This window comes from Sus scrofa, chromosome 13 (assembly GCF_054392235.1).
Source record: "Sus scrofa isolate SSC_HxYL_T2T_F1_AM1 chromosome 13, Sscrofa_HxYL_maternal_Yorkshire_Landrace_v2.0, whole genome shotgun sequence".
NCBI lineage: Eukaryota > Metazoa > Chordata > Mammalia > Artiodactyla > Suidae > Sus > Sus scrofa.
The window spans coordinates 224,073,264-224,091,568 of NC_139395.1; the positions used below are offsets into that span (position 1 = coordinate 224,073,264).

General features: G+C 47.5%; 2 long non-coding RNA genes across 7 annotated transcripts; one reads left to right on the forward strand and one right to left on the reverse strand.

Annotated features, from left to right (window-relative positions):
• Nucleotides 1-1,059: 1,059 nt before the first annotated feature.
• Nucleotides 1,060-18,074, reverse strand: LOC146397946 (uncharacterized). Of its 6 annotated transcripts, none has more exons than XR_014825304.1 (3): nucleotides 17,996-18,074; nucleotides 16,999-17,196; nucleotides 1,060-5,174 (listed from the first exon to the last, which is right to left on the reverse strand). It is a non-coding gene; the product is annotated as an uncharacterized LOC146397946 (long non-coding RNA). The 6 variants fall into 6 exon arrangements; XR_014825302.1 differs by having other exon boundaries at nucleotides 17,799-18,074; XR_014825300.1 differs by having other exon boundaries at nucleotides 17,686-18,074.
• On the forward strand, nucleotides 11,992-16,010 carry LOC146397947 (uncharacterized). Its single transcript, XR_014825309.1, has 2 exons — nucleotides 11,992-14,276; nucleotides 14,904-16,010. It is a non-coding gene; the product is annotated as an uncharacterized LOC146397947 (long non-coding RNA).
• Nucleotides 18,075-18,305: the final 231 nt, after the last annotated feature.

Below are 18,305 nucleotides of genomic sequence, written 5' to 3' on the forward strand. Positions count from 1 at the left end.
AGCCCTGATCCGTATGCGCCCTTGTCTGTGACTGTCCAGCTGGCCCTCCACGGCAGAGAAGAGACCGCAGGGGGGTATCCAGCAGGTCTCTCCCGTCCCGCAGGACACGCACTGGAAGCACGCTCTGGTGGGCGGGGTGACACCTGTGGATGTCACCCAGCCTCTTAAGTGGCAGGAAAGGAGACCTGCATTGGCTCAACACCACCCCCTCTCACAAAGGCTTCCTGGCTTCTGCAGCTCCTCAGTCCCTGCACTGCCAACCACAGACGCCAACGCGGAGCCCTTGACGAGGCAGGCAGTCCCCTCCACCACAGAGGAGGCAGTAGTTGGTCCCACCAGGAACAGACACGTTCCTGTCTGCGGGACGTCTGCCAACAGTGCGATCTGAGGACCTGGAGAATGTCTTACCTGCTGCCTTAGCTCTTTGTGACGGCGCCTCTTTTCAGCAGGCCCACATTTTATTTGTTGTACGGTCGCACCTGCTGCACATGGAAGGTCCCACCCAGCCTAGGGATCGAATCCAAGCCACAGCTGCAACCTATACCGCAGCTGGGGCAATGCTGAATCCTTTAACCCACTGCACCGGGCTGGGAGTCAAACCCGCACCTTCCCAGCAACCCAAGCCACTGCACTCGGATGCTTAACCCACTGTGCCCCAGTGGGAACTCCAGCAGCAGGCATATTTTAAAGCAATGAAAGTGTGCAGGATGAGCTCACGTGGAAGCCACTGGTGTCACCACGTTGGGGGAGCTTATTGAGGACATGACCTGTGGAAGTTTGACCTGTGAGCCAGACCCCCAACAGAGGCCCCCACCGGCTCCCTGTCCTTGGAAGGTGCTTTCTGCCCCAAGGCTGCAGCCTCGAGACCGGCTGGAAGGTGTGCATGACCGATGCCAGGCAAGGCCTCTGTATAAGCGCTTATGATTGTGGCAGGTCGGTGCAGAGACCTATTGCCCCTGGCCACCCAAGACAAACCTCGTGAGCCCCAGCAGCCAGGGAGCGCCGAAGGAGAGGCTGGGCTACAAACGGTGTGGAAAGAATTGCAGCCAACTCCTCAGCTGCATGCTGCAGATGACCCAATTTATTAAACGAAAAGCATCAGTTTTTATACCATATCACAATCAGGTTTCGTATAAGATTTGACATTAACATTTGATTTAAAGCCCTTTCTGTTCCCTCCACCTGAGATACAAAAAAAGGTTAGTTAAAACATGTTCCTTTCAACTTTAGATTTTCCTTCAAGATTACAAACTTAAAGTTTCACACTGTATTTTTCTTAAAAGGTCAACAACAGTAGTTATTCTATTCTATATTAAGAACAAAGCTTTAATAAGCAATAAACTATGATACCTAACATTTTTTAACTAAAGGTGTATGTAGTTAACAAAACGCATGAAAGCCTTGGGTTCATGGTATTCTTAAAACTACGATTTATTTGGCGCCAGCAAGCTAAGCATTTAACCTATTGTGCTGATTTACGTAAGTTCCAAACCACCAATCTCAATAGAAAGGCGTATTATACCCAAAATTATCAAATGCCCTCACAAGGGATGAAAGTTACAGGTGACACTGTTATTTGATAAAAAATATATCTATTATAGAAAATAGCAATTTATAGGCCAAACAACATTTTTCCCAGCCCCAAACTTTTTAAGTAAAGGAACTGAAATCATAAGTTTCCCCTGTATACTCTCACAAAATAGGTGCCATAAATTGTTACTCCAAAACAAAGGCTTTTTCCATTACATTGTTTAAATAACTTCACTCTGTTTTGGTTTAGGTGTTTTACGTACCTGGGGCAAATCCTTAGCTGTAAGAAAGCTGTGAATCAAAGATAGAAAAAGAAGGATAAACACAGAGAAAATAGATTAACATATTTTTTAGGGGATATCATTTTTATTTTCCTGGAGCCGATGTTTTTCAAGGGATTGCTCTGCAATCCTTCTTCTTTCTTCAGCTTGTCTGTAGCTCTGCTAACCAGACAAACCTCATGCAGGTGCTGACTGTGGCTTTGCTTTTTTTACTGGAGCAGCCTTATGGCTCCCGACACTGTGGATTGTGTTAAACCTGCCACTTGCCCATCTGGAGTGTCCGCCTCTCTCTTGGTCTCTTGCCATCAGATGCAGGGGCCAGTTTACAAACTAACACCATCTGTCAGCTGGAAGCCGTTACCTTGACTGAAGAGAGGGACTGCTCCCTGAAGGCTCCCTTCAGCAGCAGCTTGGAAATCCCGCCTTTCGAGTTTGAGGTCAGGTCCCAAACTGGTGGGTGCCTTAAGCCGGCAGCGCGCGTCATGCTACTTCCCTTACAGCCAGACTGCAGGGGTCGGAAAGTCAAGAGGCAGACTTGCGCTGCACGTGCCACGCTGGGCTCTCCGGTTTCTTGGTCACGTCAAGCACGGGAGCAGCAGGGCACCGTGTGTGCCACCTGGGTTCCCCGCGTCGTCTCCCCATCGTGTAGTGAACGGAGGAGCAGGCTTCTCTCCTCCGGGGCCGAGGCAGGGACTCCTTTTGCCCTCTGGTTCCCAGATGTGGCAACCCCAAGGTACCCAGAGAGCATCCGTAGTTTATAGGCTAGTGGGACATGCGATGTGTTCCCCGGAAGTTCATCTTGGGGACAAAGACCTCTAACCTGGAAGAATCTAAACTTGGCAGGACAGAAAGCACGAGTTCCCCGGCAGATCACTGGGGGTCCTGCGAGCGGGGCCACTGCTGTTTCCACCCCTTGGCTTCAGATTCATGTGTCTTGCTTGTTGGGAACAGAGGGCCATGGACAGGTCCTGTGCGGCACCCCGTCTTTGTAGAATATTACCTCCAGCCGGGCATCTCAGCCGTGCCTTTGGCTGACCGACCCAGTGCTCTGTCCGCAGTGGATCCCACGCTCACTGCATTGCCTTTGCTACAAAGTGAATCCCATGTTTGATAGGACACCAAATGGGATTCTTTTCTTTTTCCTTTTCCATTATGGTTTATCCCAGAAGACTGGATAGAGTTCCCTTGCTGTACAGCTGGACCTTATTGTTAAATCCATTCTAAATGTGATAGTTTATACCCACTGGCCCCGAACTCCCTGTCCATCCACGCCTCCCCTTTCCCCCTCGAGAGCCCCAAGTCTGCTCTCCTTGGCCATGATCTATTTCTGGTTTTTGTTTTGTTTTGTTTTACATAGGATCATCTGTTCATATTTTAGATTCCAAAAATAAGTGAATCGAATCTAAAAAAGTGGAGAAAACCATACATGCACCCCTGTGCTCACTGCAGCACTGGTCACGCCAGCCAAGACATGGAAGCAACCCAGGTGTCCATCGACAGAGGACTGGATAAAGAAGATGTGGTACATGTACACAGTGGAGTATTACTCAGCCACAAAAACGCATGGACAATGCCATTTGCAGCACTGCAGATGGACCTAGAGATTATCATACCGAGTGAAGCTTGTGAAGACAGTGAAGATAAGATTCATGCGATATCATTCACATGTGGAATCTAAGAAAAGGACAAAGTGAACTTACCTGGAGAACAGACAGATTCAGACCTTGAAAACAGGCTTACGGTTACCCAGGTGGCCGGGGTGGGGACGGGTGGCATGTATACACGGTGTTATGGAATGACTGGCCAATGGGGACCTCTACCCACTGTTCTGTGAGAATCTATTTGGGAAAAGAATCTAAAAGAATGGATGTGTATGTTTTACTGAATCACTTTGTTGCACAGCAGAAATTATCACAACATTGAAATCAACATTGACACTTTAAAAACGAAGAAGCGAATGACTAGGATCTCTCCCCACTGGGAGGCTGTGTCCTCATCCTGTCTTTCAAGGCTGCCCCTGAGAGGCTGTAGTACACCTGCTGCCCTTTTGCATTTTGAACTCACACAGCAGCCAAGCCACCTGTGAGCCACGCTCAAGATAGTTCTTCCTGTCAACCGGGCCCAAAGGCTTCTCCATATGGTGGTAGCTGTAAAGTGACAGAAAGGCTCTGATACAGTGGCAGTGGATGCCAGGCAGCTCTGGGCCATTTATCCTGCACTCCCCTGTGACCCGTGAACAGTCTTGTGCTCAGTCTTGGACGTACTCCTTGGTCATTGCTGGGCCAGACCGACCTTATGACTCATTGAGTTTGGCAGAAGCCATCCAACAAAGCACTGTCTTGTCTGCACGGGCACGTAATGTCCCAAGGTCAGATGTTCCACCTCTGTTGGAGCACAGAAGCACAGCAAGATGGGCCCCCGCACCCCAGAAAAAAGGTGTGTAGTTCTCTGCTTCAAGTGGCCTGGCAGAGCCTAGAGTTCTACTGAGATGTGCCAGGCACCCCGTGTTACATCTTCCCACCACCCATCCCACCTGCTAGATCACATGGCCCAGGCAGCAGAACTGCTGCATCACAGCCTCGACCTATTCCTGTTTTGGGCTCTTCTCACAGCTGGGGCCTGGAGTTCCTTGGTGGCTCAGTGGGTTAAGGATCTGGTGTTATCACTGCCATGGCTTGGGTTGCTGCTATGGCATAGGTTCGGTCCCTGGCCCAGGAACTTGACCATGCTGTGGGATCAGCAAAAAACAAAAACAATAACTTGGAAGTCTTCCAAGCACTCAACATTTGGGCCAGAGCAGTATTGGTAGCTGTGGGTGTACTGCCTCCAGTACCTGAAAGGCCCAAATGTGTCTTCCGATCTTGAGAGTTGAAGGTGTGAGATGCAACAATCGTCTTTTGCTTTTTTTTTTTGTCTTTCTGTCTTTTCTAGGGCTGCACCCGCGGCATATGGAGGTTCCCAGGCTAGGGGTCTAATCAGAGCTGTAGCCACCAGCCTATACCACAGCCACAGCAATGCCAGATTGGAGCCGTGTCTGTGACCTACACCACAGCTCTTGGCAACGCTGTATCCTTAACCCACTAAGCAAGGCCAGGGAGCGAACCTGCAACCTCATAGTTCCTAGTCGGATTTGTTAGCCACTGAGCCATGATGGGAACTCCTGTCTTTTGCTTTTGTCAGGGATGCTCTAGGGCACCACTGGCCATGAGATTCTTGAAGAAGCTTAAATGTGGCAGGTCCCTGAATGTTTGCGGGTCTGTGTCCGACTCTCAGGCGCTCGTGTCTCCCCCAGGTCTCTAGCGCCTTCACCTTATTGACGTACTGAAACAATGATAGTCTTCGGGCTGGTGAAGCTTCTGGACTCTGGAGGGGAGAGAGAGGTAATGCAGCAGTCAGACAAAACCTCGTCTTCGTTCCACTGAGTGTGAAATGTTTCTGCTCCTCTTTTCTGTTAGGAGCTGAAAAGAAGAGGCACATCAGCAGCCACGGCTGACACAGAGACTACCATCCGGGCTACTGCCAGGCGCGTGCGCAGTATGCCGTCACCCTCCAGGGCTCTGCTGACCTCTGCCGGGGTCATGCTGGTGAATTCAAGAGCCGGGGGCCACTACGCTGTGTCCCTTAGATCCTTAAGCGTGGCACCAATCACTGCCCTCCACTTCACTCCTAGGTGTGATACCGCTTTATAATCTCGATAGGAACAGGCAGTTTGAGAGGTTTCCACTTGGCTTTTCGTGTCGTGACAGCTCTAACCCTAGGTCAGGGACCCAACACGAGCGTAACATTAATTGCCAAGAATGTCAATGCCAATTATTCAGGACAGGGAGAATTACCCCCCGCAGGTCCACAGACTCGGTGAACCTTCTGTAAACTGGACCACGGGCCGGACCCCACTAATCATCGTGTCAGCACGTGCAGCCAGTCTGACAGGCAGGCCACGGTGACAGTCCTGGTGTCTGCGTATCAGAGTCAGTTCAGTCCCTCAGTCTTCAAGACACGTGGCTCCTCGCTCTCCCCCGGGTGTAGCTGTCAGAGGAAATGGCTATTGGACACTTTGGACAAGAACTTCAGGATTCATTTCTACGTAGCCTTGTGGGATCTGCAGGGTCCTTCTCGGTAATTGGCCGTCTCTTCAGTTCCATGTCCGAAAACAGGCTCAGGTCCACACTGGTTGTGGGGGTCCTGATTTTTTTCATCGGGCAACTGTCTTGATTTTCCAGTCACCCATCTCTGACTTTTTTCTGCTGGTAGTGTCCTCTTACTCTACCTCTAGGGATGCCCGACGGGGGGACACCACTTCTGTAACTCTCCACAAGCTGGGCTCCCTGGGCTGCCACTCAGACCCCACTGGCCTTGTAACTGTGACTCGCTGGCGTCTGTCAGTTAGATGCTGCTTCCTGGCCTCTCTGCCGTGGGCTCCTCTCACCGCCAGGGCTCTCACCCAGACACGTTCTGAAGTAGCCTCTGTCTCTGTCAGCACCTGCCTACAGAGACACCACTGAGAGTGACAGCGGTGACCCTTTCACCAGCTGTTTCGTTAATTTTCGTGCGTCTGCTACTTGTGCCTTTATGTAGAATGTGGCCATCTGGTGGGTCTTCAAGAGTATGGGGTGTTTAAACCCAAGCAGGGAGCTCCCGTCGTGGCGCAGTGGTCAACGAACCCGACCAGGAACCGTGAGGTTGTGGGTTCCATCCCTGGCCTCGCTCCGTGGGTTAAGGACCCCACGTTGCCGTGAGCTGTGGTGTAGGTCGCAGATGTGGCTCGGATCCCGCGTTGCTGTGGCTCTGGTGTAGGCTGGCAGCTACAGCTCCGATTAGACCCCTAGCCTGGGAACCTCCATGTGCCACAGGTGCAGCCCTAGAAAAAGACTAAAACACAAAAAGACCAAAAAAAAAAAAACCCAACCTAGTGTCCGTGAGGATGCGGGTTCCGGCCCTGGCCTTACTCAGTGGGTTAAGGATCTGGTGTTGCTGTGAGCTGTGGCGTAGGCGCAGATGCAGCTTGGATCTGACATTGCCCTGGCTCTGGTGTAGGCCAGCAGCTGCAGCTCTGATGGGACCCCCAGCCTGGGACCTCCATATGCTGCAGGTGTGTCCCTGAAAAGACAAAAGACCAAAAAAAAAAAAAAAAAGCCAGACCAGTATCTCACATCAAATACAAAAAAACAAATCATAAGTTCAGCACGCCCACACCTCTGATCCTTGTACTCCTTCCCACCAGTCCACTCGCCACGGCAGTTGTCAATTCAGCTTTGCTTCACTATGGGTCATAACTTTTTCCATGTGCAATGTTTTAAAAGTATATCTGCAAATTCTGAAATTTCCCCTTTTAGAAGAGGGAGTCTAATTCCTTTCTCTTGAATGTGGGTGAGATGAGTGAAACTGTAGGTGAGATTTACTAACAGATAAGTGGCAGGAGGGGTGGTACGTGACTCCTGAGACTAGTTCACAAAAGACTTTCCTTTGTCTCTGGACAACCACCTTGGGACCCCAGCCATGACACTGCGAGGAAGCCTGGGCCACAGGGAGTGGCCCCGAACACTGGCTGACACTCTCTCGGACATGTGAGGAAATGAACCCTCGTGTCGTTCCAAGTTCCAGCCTTTAAGCTGCTCCAACTGAGGCCCCGGATGCTATGAGCAGAGATAAGCCATCCCCCTAGGCCCACAGTGACCCAAAGAGATAATAAATGACTCTTGTGTTCAGGTACTCCGTGTGTAGAATGTTATGTAGCAACAGATACAGCATCACTGTAGGAGCCGTCTGTTCAGTGAGTTTGCTACCAGCCTTTGCGTGGGTGTTAAATCCCATATTTTAGAAGATTGCTCATGATAGTCTTCTACCCAGTTTCACTCTGCAGCTCTCTTCTGATTTCTGCAGGGGTCCTGCTGGTGAATCAAACAAGGCTATCGGTTACCAAATGAAGTAGGTCGGAAATAGAAAGACAAATACCATATGATATTATTTACATGTGGAATCTAAACTATGACACGTGAGCCTAGCTACAAAACAGGGACAGGAGATGGGATTAGGGTGCCAGAGTAGAAGGACGGGAGCTCACCTGCTCTCATAAAAGCAACAAAAGTACAACCAACTGCTGAACAACCTTCAGCAAAATAGACTGCAAATTATCAACAAGCATATCCTACTCCAGCAGACAAAGAGGAGGTGACACTGGTGGGGCAATTATGGGATATCAACAAGCCCATACCTACAGACTGGAAAGTGACCATCACAGAGGTTTGCCCCTGGGAGGGAGCGTTCTGAGCCCCTCATCGGGTCCCCTCGCCTGGGGATCTGGCACTGGGAGAAGGAGCCCCTGGAACATCTGACATTAAGGGCCAGAAGGGCTTGTGCACAGGAGCTCCACAGAACTGGGAGAAACAGAAACTCCACTCCTGAAAGGCGCATACAGCTTCCATGGGCACTGGGTCCCGGGGCAAAGCAGAGACTCCATAGGACCCTGAGTCAGACCAGCCTGCAATTCTTGGAGAGTCTCCTGGGAAAACGGGGTGACTGGCTGGTTGTGGGGGAAGGACATTGGAGACAAAGGTCTCAGGAATAATAATCAGTGTGTGCTCACCTACATGTGGCCATTTTTGGAAAAATCTGTCCCCACCCATCAGGACTGAGAAGCCCCAGTCCAAACAATAATCCAGGTGGGAACCCAGCCCCACTCATCAGCAAATGGGCTGCCTAAAGGCCCCCCAGGCACACAGCTGCCTCTGATCACACCCAGAGACAAAGCCCCACCCACCAGAAGGATAAGAATCAGCTCCACCTATGAGTGGGCAGGCACCAGTCCCTCCCATCAGGAAGCCTGCAGCAAGCCCCCATAACCAACTTCAGCCACGGGGGGCGGGGGGGGGGCATCAGAAGCAAGAGAGGCAACAGCCCTTCTGTCTGCAAAAAGGGGACCACCCCAAAAATCTATATAAAATGAAAAGGCATAGAATTATGACTCAGATAAGGGAACAAGAAAAAAACCCAGAAAAATAACTAAGTGATCTAGAAATCACCAACCTCCATGAAAAAGACTTTAGCCTAATGACAGTAAAGATGATTCAAGATATTGGAAATAAACTGGAGGCAAAGATTGATAAATTACAAGAAACACGGAGCAAAGAGAGAGAAGATTTAGGGATTAAGCGAGCAGAGATGCAAAATACAATAACTGAAGTAAATTCACTAGAAGCAACAACATCAGAACACAGGAGGCAAAGAACGAATAAGCAAGGTAGAAAACAGACTAGTGGAAATCACTGACATGGAACAGAAAAGCGAAAAAAGACTGAGAAGAAATGAATACAGCCCGAGAGAACTCTGGGACAATGCTAAATGCACCAACATCCATAACATAGGGGTGCCAGAAGGAGAAAAGAGAAAGGGCCAGAGAAAATATCTGAAGAGATAACAGCCAAAACCTTCCCAACATGGGAAAGGAAGCGCTCACTGAAATCCAGGAAGCACAATGAGTACCACATAAAATAAACTCAAGGAGGAACACCCCGAGATAGATACTAATCAAACTGGCCAAAATTAAAGACAGAAAATATTGAAAGAAGCTAGGGAAAAGAAACAAATAACATACAAGGAAAATCCCATAAAGTTATCAGCTGACTTTTCAGCAGAAACTCTGCAGACCAGAAGGGAGTGGCACAATACACTTAACGTGATGAAAGGAAAAGCCTCCAACCAAGATGACTTTACCCAGCAAGGCTCTCGTTCAGATTTGAAGGAGAATCAAAAGCTTTACAGACAAGTAAAAGCTAAGAGAATTCAGCACCACTAAACCAGCTTTGCAACAAATACTAAAGGAACTTCTCTAGGTGGAAAGGAAAAGGCCACAACTAGAAACAAAAATATTAGAAATGACAGGCTCACCAGTGGAGTCACACACACAGTAAAGGTAGGAAATCATCCACACACAATTACGCCACCAAAGTCAGAAATCGAGAGAGGAGGAGGGTGCATGCAGGGCCCTGGAGATGCACTTGCAGTTAAGGGACCAACGACTTAGAACAATCTCGTAGGTATACAGACTCATATCAAACTTCAGGGTAACTGCAAACCAAAAATTTACAGTGGATACACACACACATAAGAAAAGCAACTCAAATACAACACTAAAGACAGTCATCAAACCACAAGAGACGAAGGGAAGAAAAAAGACCACAAAAACAAATCCAAAACAGTTAATAAAATGGCAATAAGAACATACATATCAATCATTACCTTAAATGTAAATGGACTAAATGCCCCAACCAAAACACATGGACTGGCTGAATGGATACAAAAACAAGACCCTTATATATGCTGTCTTCAAGAGACCCACTTCAGTTCTAGGGACATATACAAACTGAAAATGGGGAGAATCAAAGAAAATACTCCATGCAAATGGAAGTCAAAAGAAAGCTGGAGTAGCAATACTCATATCAGACAAAATAGACCTTAAAATAAAGAATATTATAAGAGACAAGGGCATTACATAATGATCAAAGGATCAATCCAAGAAGATATAACAACTGTAAAGATATATGCACCCAACAGAGGATCACCTCAATATATAAGGCAACTGCTAACAACCTTAAAAGGAGAAACTGACGATAGCACAATAATAGCAGGGGACTTTAACACCCCACTTACAGCAATGGACAGATCATCCAGACAGAAAATCAACAAGGGAACCCAGCCCTTAAATGATGCATTAGACCAGATGGATTTAATATATATTTATAGAACATTCTGTCCAAAAGCAGCAGAATACACATTCTTCTCAAGTGCACACAGAATATTCTCTAGGATTGATCACATTCTGGGCCACAAATCAAGGCTTGGCAAGTTTTTAAAAATTGAAATCATATCAAGTATCTTTTCTGACTACGTTATATAGTTGGAAATCAACAAGAAAAAAACATAAAAAACACAAACATGTGGAGACTAAACAAGATGCTACTAAACAACCAATAGATCACTGAAGAAATCAAAGACAGAATTAAAAAATAACTAGAAGCAAATGACAATAAAGACACAATGATCCAAACCCCAAGGGATGCAGCAAATGCAGTTCTAAGAGGGAGGTTTATGGTGATACAGGCCTACCTCCGGAAACAAGAAAAATCTCAAATAAACAACCTAATTTACACCTAAAGCAACTAGTGAAAGAAGAACAGACAAAACCCAAAGTTAACAGAAGGAAACAAAGCATAAAGATCACAGCAGAAATAAATGAAATAGAAATGAAAGAGTTCCCATCGTGGTGCAGTGGTTAACAAATCCGACTAGGAACCATAAGGTTGTAGGTTCGATCCCTGGCCTCGCTCAGTGGGTTAAGGATCCGGCGTTGCCGTGAGCTGTGGTGTGGGTTGCAGACATGGCTCGGATCTGGCATTGCTGTGGCTGTGGTGTAGGCCGGTGGCTACAGCTCAATTCGACCCCTAGCCGGGAAACTCCATATGCCGTGGGAGCGGTCCAAGAAATGGCAAAAAGACAAAAAAAAAAAAAAAAAAGAAAGAAAAGAAAAGAAGAAGAAAACCATAGGAAAGATAAATGAAATGAAACTCTGGTTCTTTGAAAAGATCAATCAAACTGACAAACCCTTAGACAGACTCATCAAGAAAGAGAAAAGAGGATTCAAATCAACAAAATTATAAATGAAAAAGGAGACATTTCAACAGACATCACAGAAATACAAAGGATCATAAGAGAGTACTACAAGCAACTGTATGCCAATAAAATTGACAACCTAGAAGAAATGACCAATTTCTTAGAAAAGTACAATCTTCCAAGACAAAATAGAAAAGACGAATGGACAAGTCACAAGTAATGATATTGAAACTCTGATTTAAAAACTTCCATCAAACAAAAGTCTAGGACCAGACGGATTCACAGGCAAATTCTTTCAAAAATTTAGAGACGAGTTAACAGCTATCTTTCTGAAAGAATTCCACAAAATGGCAGATGAAGGAACACTCCCAAACTCATTCTATGAGGCCACCGTCATCCTGATAGCAAAACCAGACAAAGATACCACAAAAAAAGAAAATTACAGATCAGTATCACTGATGAACATAGATACAAAAGTCCTCAACAAAATAGCAGTAAACTGAATCCAGCAATACATTAAAAGGGTTGTACACCATGACCAAGTGGGATTCATCCAAGGGATGCAAGGACCTTCCTTTTCTTTTCTTTTTTTTTTTTTTTTTTTTTGTCTTTTTGTCTTTTGTTGTTGTTGTTTGTTGTTGTTGTTGTTGCTATCTCTTGGGCCGCTTCCGCGGCATATGGAGGTTCCCAGGCTAGGGGTTGAATCGGAGCTGTAGCCACCGGCCTACGCCAGAGCCACAGCAACGCGGGATCCGAGCCGCGTCTGCAACCTACACCACAGCTCACGGCAACGCCGGATCGTTAACCCACTGAGCAAGGCCAGGGACCGAACCCGCAACCTCATGGTTCCTAGTCGGATTCGTTAACCACTGTGCCACGACGGGAACTCCCCTTTTCTTTTCTTTTCTTTTCTTTCTTTCTTTCTTTTTCTCTTTTCTTTCATTAATTACAAAATCACTTTCTGAGAAGGAGATCACGTCCTATTTTATTTATTTATTTTTTGTCTTTTTAGGGCTGCATTCACAGCATATGGAAGTTCCCGGGCTAGGGGTCGAATTTGGAGCTGAAGCTGCTGGCCCACACCACAGTCACAGCAACATGGGATAGTAGCCATGTCTGCGACCTACACCATAGCTCATGGCAACACTGGATCCTTAACCCACCAAGCAAGGCCAGGGATCAAACCTGTGTCCCCATGGATACTAGCTGGGTTCGTTACCACGGAGCCATGATGGGAACTCCAAGGATTTTTCAATATCTGCAAATTGATCAGTGTGATTCACCACATTAACAAACTGAAGATTAAAAAACCATATGATCATCTCAATAGATGCAGAAAAAGCTTCTGACAAAATCCAACACCCATTTCTGATAAAGAAAAAAACCCTCCAGAAAGTAGGCACAGAAGGAACCTACTTCAACATGATAAATGCCATGTATAAACCCACAGCTAACATCATTCTCAATGGTGAAAAACTGAAAGAATTCCCACTAAGATCAGGAAAAAGACAAGGATGTCCACTCTTGCCACTCTTCAACATAGTTTTGGAAGTCCTAGCCACAGTAATCAGAAGAAAAAGAAATAAAAGGAATCCAAATTGGAAAAGAAGAGGAAAAATTATCAGTTTGCAGATAACATATACTATACCTAGAAAGTGCTAAAGATGCTACCAGGAAACTGTTAGAGCTCATCAATGAATTTGGCAAAGTTGCAGGGTACAAAATTAATACACAGAAATCAACTGCATTTCTATATACTAACAATGAAAGATCAGAAAGAAAAATTAGGGAAACAATCCCATTTACCATCACATAAAAAAGAAAAAAAAATACCTAGGAATAAACCTACCTAAAGAGACAAAAGACCTATACTCTCAAAACTATAATACACTGAGGAAGGAAATCAAAAATGCCACAAACGGAAAGACATACCATGTTCTTGGATTGGATGACTCAGTATTGTCAAAATGGCTTTAGTACTCAAGCCAATGTACAGATTGAATGCAATCCCTATCAAATTACCAAGGACATTTTTCACAGAACTAGAACAAAATATTTTAAAGTTTGTTTGGAAACACAAAAGACCCAGAATAGCCAAAGCCATCCTGAGAAAGAAAAATGGAGCTGGAAGGATCATCCCTGACTCCAGATTATACTACAAAGTTATGGTCATCAAAACATTATGGTACTGGCACAAAAACAGAAATAAAGATCAGCAGAACATGACAGAAAGCCCAGAATTAAACCTCTGCACCTACGGTCAACTAATCTATGACGAAGGTGGCAAGAATATACAATGGAGAAAAGACATTCCCTTCAATAAGTGGTGCTGGGAAAACTGGACGGCTACATGTAAAACAATGAAAATACAACACTCCCTAATGCCATACACAAAAATAAACTCAAAGTGGATTAATGATCTAAACATAGAATGGATACTATAAAACTCTTAGAGGAAAACACAGGCCCCATACTCTCTGACATAAACAACAGCAATATCTTCTCAGATCCACCTCCTAGGGTAATGACAACAAAAACAAAAATAAACAAATGGGATCTAATTAAAAGTTTTTGCACAGCAAAGGAAACCCTAAGCAAAAGCAAAAGACAACAACCTACAGAATTGGAGAAAATATCTGCAAATGAAGTGACTGACAAGGGATTAATCTCCAAAATCTATAAACACCTCCTGCAGCTCAATACCAAAAAACAAACAACACCATCAAAAAGTGGGAATATCTAAACAGACAATTCTCCAAAAAGCACATACAGATGGCCAAAACACACGTGAAAAGATGTTCAACATTACTGATTATTATTTAGTTTTGCTTTTTAGGGCCACGCCCTCAGCACATGGAGGTTCCCAGGCTGGGAGTCCAATCAGAGCTATAGCTGCCGGCCTACACCACAGCCGTAGCAATGCCAGATTTAAGCCGCGTCTGTGAACTACACCACAGCTCATGGCAGTGCCGGATCCTCAACCCACTGAGCAAGGCTGGGTATCAAACCCGCATCTTCATGGATCCTAGTCAGTTTCATTAACCACTGAGCCACAATGGACACTCCCAACATTGAGAAATGCAAATCAAAACTACTATGAGGTACCACGTTACACAAGCCAAATGGCCATCACCCAAAGTCTACAAACACTAAATGCTGTAGAGGGTGTAGAGAAAAGGGAACCCTCTTACCCTGTTGATGGGTATGTCAATTGATGCAACCAACATGGAAAACAGTATGGCGATTCCTCAAAAAACTAAAAATAGGAGTTCCTGTTGTGGCTCAGTGGTTAACAAATCTGACTAGGGACCATGAGGTTGCGGGTTTGATCCCTGGCCTTGCTCAGTGGGTTAAAGATCTGGCGTTGCCGTGAGCTGTGGTGTAGGTCACAGACGTGGCTGGGATCCTGCATTGCTGTGGCTCTGGCGTAGGCCAGGGGCTACAGCTCCGATTCGACCCCAAGCTTGGGAACCTCCATATGTCAAGGGAAGCGGCCCAAGAAATGGCAAACAAACAAACAAACAAAAACCCTAAAAATAGTAGTACTATTTGATCCAGCAACCCCACTCCTGGATATCTATCCAGAGAAAACCATGATATTAAAAGATACATGTACCGCAGTGTTCACTGCAGCCAAAACATGGAAGCAACCTAAATGACCATTGACAGAGAAGTGGCTAAAGATGTGGTACATATACTCTGTGGAATATTATTCAGCCATAAAAAGTAATGAAATAATGGCATTTGCTGAACCTAGAAATTATCATGCTAAGTGAAGTTAGTTAGTGAGACCCAAACGTCACATGCTATCACTTATATGTGGAATCTAAAAAAAGGATACAGTGAACTTCTTAGCAGAACAGAAACTGACTCATAAACTTTGAAAAACATGGTTACCAAAGGAGAGAGGTTGTTGGGGAGGGGATGGACTGGGAGTTTGGGATGGAAATGCTGTAAAATTGGGTTGTGATGATGGTTGTACAACTATAAATACAACAAAATTCATTGAAAAAAATAGAATAGACTCAGAGAACAGACCTGTGATTGCCAAGGGAAAGGGGGATAGTTGTGGAGGTAGGTATTGGAGTTTAGGGTTAGCAGATGCAAACTGTTACTCAGAGAATGGATAAGCAAGAAGGTCCAACTGTAGAGCACAGGGAAATACATTTAATACTGTGTGATAAACCACCATGGAAAAGAATATGTGCGTGTGTGTGTATCTAGATCACTTTGCTACTTGGCAGAAATTAACACAGTAATGTAATCAGCTCCACTTCCATACAAGAACACAAGGATTTGGGGACCACCACTCATCAAGCACACTCATGATCCAGCCCACATAAACTTTCCCAGCTCCTTGGCTGGATCTTACAGCCTTTAATGGGGTTGAATTTTGTCCCTCCAAAAGATGCTGAAGTCCTAACCTCCAGGACCTGTGAACATAAGCTTATTTGGAAATAGGGTCTTTGCAGATGATCAAATTAAGTTGAATTAATCAGGGTAGGTCCTAATCCAATGACTGGTGTCCTTAAAAACCAGGGAGTTGGACACTGAAACAAACAATGTTTGTCTGAAATAAACCCATGTAAACGTGAAGGCAGAGACTGGTATGATTCATCAACAAGTAAGAACAAAGATTCTGAGTAAACCACTAGAAGCTAGCAGATACAAATGATACAGATCCTTCCCTCACAGCCCTCTGTCACCTTATTCTAACTTCCAGTTGTCAGAACTGTGGTAATAATTTTTTTTTTTCTTTTCTGGCCATGCCCATGGCACGTGGAAGTTTCCAGGCCAGGAATGGAACACATGCCATAGCAGTGGCCCAAGACACTGCAGCAGCAATGCCAGATCCTTAATCTGCTGTGCCACAAGAGAACTCCAAAGGACAGTTACCTTCTGGTAAGCCACCCAGTTTGTGGTACTGTTACTGCAGCCCTTGCAAACCAATATGCGGTTCTTTTGAGGAGGAGAGGCTACAGTCTCTTTTCTGTCTCGTCATGTTTCTGCCTGAACTGTGCTAAGAAATAAATTGTATGCCTAGTGTCTGACAGGTTGGGGAGGGGAATGCCAGGTTGGCAGGGCTGCACCAACCCACATGTGTAGGCTCCAAAAGCGCAAGGCAGCCTGGGGACCTCTGATACAGGGGTCATGGGCCCAGGTTTTCCCAACCACGGTCCCAAACAGCCTAACAGAACACCTTGACTGGGCGTTTGGCATCTTTGCCGTGTTAATTCTTGGCCTGGCCCTTGTCTTTACTGTCTCAGTGTAGGAGATGAGGGTTTCTTTGTGTGCAACCAAAGAGACTCTGGTTGTCATGGTCTGTTGGTAGCCATCAGCTGTCCACTATTTTTCTAACGGTATCAGTAGCACTAAGGAATAGCTACCGAATTCCATTACCCTTCCTTCTAGCTAATATTTCCATCATATGTAAAAGGCCACTGGTGTATTCCGTTTCACACTGGTTCACTCTCCTGCTTCAACACGTGCGAAAAATTAACAAGTAGGGAACTTTGTGCCGGAGGCTGAGTGTTCCACCCTCGAGTGGCGAGTGATTCAGCCTCAAACCCCCTCTCCTCACCTGCCTTCTCAAACACCTGCACCAACTGTGGCAGGGGGTCTCCAGAAGCAGCCAGTGAGCTGGCGTCCAGTACAAGGTGCTTCTCAGTGTAGGAGATGAGGGTTTCTTTGTGTGCAACCAAAGAGACTCTGGTTGTCGTGGTCTGCTGGTAGCCGTCAGCTGTCCACTATTTTTCTAACGCTATCGTAGCATCACCACCTGAGAAAGGGAGGGAAAAGAAGCAGGGTCGGGCAAAGGAAGCAGAGGGCTACACCAGCCCATCTGCGGCGTGGCCAGTCCGTTGTGCTCTGGAGCAAGCGCCTGCTTATCAGAGGGCTGGCTTGCTTTAAGCTGCTTTTTATTTATTTTTGGCACGCTAAAGCTCCCCGGCCAGAGATCCAGCTCGCGCCACAGCAGCGACAACGCCAGATCCTTGCCCGGTGCTCCGCAAGGGACCTCCGCCGAGGCCGTTTACGCTGGGTCCAAGGGCCGGACCTGGGTACTCTCCCCGCTCTGCTCAGCCCCCTCAAGGAGGGCACGGCCGAGGCAGGCGGCCCCGTGACGGGGCCAGGCGTTCACGTCCACTGCAGCGCCCCCGCACCCGGCTGCTGCGCTTCCAGCCGACGCCGGGGAACCGCCCCTGCAGGACTCTCGGGGTGCGTGGGGCTGCCGCAGTTCGGCTCCGCCAAGCCCCCCGGCTCCGGACACCTGCTGTTCCGCGAGGTCTGACCTCGAACTTCCCAAGGTCACCCCGCGGCCTGAAATGGCTGCTGAGCTCCTCCCTGTCAATACTGGGCCTTCCGAGCTGTCTGGACAAGCACCCGAGTCACAGCGCGCCGACCCAGGACGGTCAGAGGCGCCCAGGGGGTCCCGCTGTGCGGCCCATCCGTGCTGGGAGGAGCGCCTGCGGACGGGGACCGCGAGAGTGCAGGCCCGGCGCACCCCGCCTCCTCAGCGTCCGCGCTGCCCGCCTGCCTGAGGCGCGCGACTCCGACGACGGGGTGAGGGGCGTTCGCACCCAAGACGCGAACACCGAGCTCGCCGCGCTCAGAGACGCGCCAGGGCGCGGACCAGTCCGCAACCCGGGCCCCAAGCGCAGAGCCTGTCGGGAGTGACGTTGTCCTCGCTCCCAATGGGGCCAATGGGAGCGAGCCTCCGCTGTTGCTGGGCGGGCCGGGGCTCCCACTGGGACGGCGACCCGCGCGCACGCGCGCGCCTCTCCCGCCCTTCCCGCTGCGCACGCGCGCTCCACGTAGGGCTGTCCGGGCAGTCGGGGACGCGCGGGGCGGCGGCGGCGCGGAAGAAGCCGCCCGCGCCCAGCTCGCGCC